Source organism: Limulus polyphemus, unplaced genomic scaffold (genome assembly GCF_000517525.1).
Source record: "Limulus polyphemus unplaced genomic scaffold, Limulus_polyphemus-2.1.2 Scaffold5807, whole genome shotgun sequence".
Taxonomy (NCBI): domain Eukaryota; kingdom Metazoa; phylum Arthropoda; class Merostomata; order Xiphosura; family Limulidae; genus Limulus; species Limulus polyphemus.
In genome coordinates, this window is record NW_013671417.1 from 19,908 (window position 1) to 22,982 (window position 3,075).

Sequence of the window (3,075 nt, forward strand, 5' to 3'; positions counted from 1 at the left end):
GGCTACTCTTTCACCAACGAATAGTGGATTGACCGTCACATTATAACGCCCCCACGGCTGAAAGGGCGAGCATGTTTGGTGTGACAGATTGCGAGCCGTGTGCCTTAACCACCTGGCCATGCCGGGCCTCATTAGTGTGTAATATATTCTTCTAGCAATGTAGAATAAAACACGATGAAAGGAAGTACTCTGTCGTAATTAAAAGTAAACTTGATAAACCGGATAAACAGAGTAAAATTTAACGAAAGTACAACGTTTCACAAGGTTAACCTGGTGAAACGTTGTACTTTCATTGGATTTTACTTTGTTTATCCGATTTATCAAGTTTGCTTTTAATGTAGAATATACTTGTATTCAATTTCCTAAAAAAGTATTTTCTTATTGCCGCGCCTTCACACAAAATATTTTCACTTAGTAAAATGTTTGATGAGGAACATTGACTTCGGCTTAAGTTGGTTATTTTATACCATTGTGAAAATCTCAATGACTTGATGTCAGTTTCTTCCTCTTTCCCTTTTAGCAGTTCTTTTACCGTTACTGTATATTACGTCTTCTGTTGCATTTTGGGTAAACATATATTTCACGGGTAAGGTTACTATGGGTATAATAGAACTCCACATTTCTGTGTATTAAATTTGTTATACGGTTTAGTTATACGTCTCAATGAGCATCGTAGTTACATATGCGATATTTAATTTTTTGGTTATAAAACTTGAAATGCAGTAATTTAATTTATAATGCTTGGAGACGGCTTGAATGGGTAATGAACAAAAAAATACTATAAGTTTAACATAACAGCAAATGTACAACGTTTCGACAAGGTTTTGTCATCATCAGGTACAAATAGTTTACACTGACACAGATATATATATATATAGTATGGAACAAAGAGGTCACATTCGGATATTTTTGCACGACTTAGAAAAGATATCTTGGCACCCCAATGTTTTGGTTTAGAGTAGGGTTATTTTGTTCAATTAAGATGGATTCCTTGATTTTTCGTTTGTTTTTGTTTGGTTCTTTGTTTAAAATTACTGTGTTTTTAATAGATATACTATGATTTTTTGAGTTGCAATGGTGGAAAACATGGGACGGTTTTTATTGTGTTCTGTGAATCTGGTTTCCAATTTTCTTCCTGTTTCTCCGGTGTAGAATTTTGGGCAGTTATTGCATGTTATTTTGTAAATGACGTTAATATTGTGGGATTCTAAATAATTTTTGTTTAGTAACGATTTTAATTTAGGGCCAGGTTTTTGAGAGAATTTGACGTTGACAGGAATTTTGTGTTTAATGGCTAGTTTTGTCCAAGTGTGAATTATTCATGAGCTGGTTTCAGGGACAAAAGGTAAACTGCAGTGTACTGTTCTGTTGTTGGGTTTGTTAGTATCAATCGAATTTGAAAGTAATTTATTTTGATAACTTCAGTGTATGGTTGTCAAAGCTTGGACTTCCTGGGTGGCAATAAGATAGCTTGAGGCTCTAAAGGGAGTGAAACTAAATATTTTCAGACATAGAAAAAGTTAGCCTGAACTTTTTCTAGGGAAGTAGTTAGTATTTTCAACATGGACGCCACATTATGCATCAAATCGACTCATGCGTATTCCTTACTCTTAGAACTGCTGACCAGAAGGAAGACAACCAATAAGCAGGATTGGCTGTCACTTTCATAACTCTCCAATGGTTGAAAGTTCAAAGTATGTTCAGTGGCATGTCGCAGACTCGAACCTTGGACCTAACGGTACGCAGCACGGCACGCTGACTACTAGGATACGCCTGAATTTTGCTCCACTGGACTTTTACTTCACATGCCAAATTTCAATGCAATCCAATAAGAAATACCTGAGATATAACATCTCTAATTTTGATTGAGTTTCTTCCTTTTTTTTTCGCACCAAAAGTACGGAAACTTTATTTGATAGAAAAACATATTTAACTTTTATGGATTTTTTTTCAAATTTGATTCACTGATAGATCTTTACAACCTACAATTTGGTGTAAATATAAGCCACATGTGCAAAGTTATTCGACAAAAACCGCTCAAATGTAACGAAAAATTTTGAGCATGCCCACGCAAAAGTCATGTGAGCTATCGATCTAAAATTTTTACTACAGCTTCACCTAAGAGTAAAAGTGGACCGTTCTTAGTTTTTTTGTCATTCGGATTAAAGACGGCTGATTTAAAGCAGCAAAACTATAAGGTGAAAGGGCATGGTTAGGCCAAGCAAACTAGATTAGCAGTTTCTAGCTCAAGTTTTCAAAAGAATGGTACGGATGGACGGTTGTTATTCATTATTCATTGCCAACTTTTCAGGACAAATTTACTACATTTTATGAAGTTCTCCTAAGTAAAGAGCGTTTAGCGTCACGTGATATTAGCTTAAGAAATTAGCATAAATAATGATGCTTGATACGGCTGTACTGATTGCATGGGGGTGATGACAAGAAACTGTTAATCTAAATTCCATGGTGTAAGTATAAAGGAAACTGTTAACACAGTTTTAGAGAAGAAAAATTACCACCGTATATTTTAACGAATCTGATTGGTTCTGTAACGTAAAGGTCTGTTCCAAATAATAGGGTTGCGATCCTAAAGATAAAATTGATTACTATCGAGTGTCATTTTCTTATTTAGTGTGGTTTGTTTGGGTGTATTTACAAAAAGTTATGATCTCTAATCAAAAACACTCAGGTGTGAAAAAAAAGTGCGGCCAAAAAAGGATTGAGCGTGTGACTTAAAGGAATGAAATCAAAATTGGTGGCCAAGTTGGTAGCTACACTTATAGCATTTATAATAAATTTACAGCAGATAATCATTCATTAGTTAGCTGGGCCGCGTATGTTGTATTACCCACCATCATGCCCCAAGTTGAACAAAAATCGCGGCCTGGCTAACTAATTGTAAAATTCTTATCAGTGCTAATTTTGATTTCATTCCTTTAAGTCGCACGTTTTTTTGACACCTAAGGTGTTTTTGATTAGATTTATCTTCCCTCCACAATCAAGACATGTCTTAGATTAAGTAAAAGTAATTTTCAAGCGATCGTGAACAATTCAACAGTTAAAAATAAAACTTTT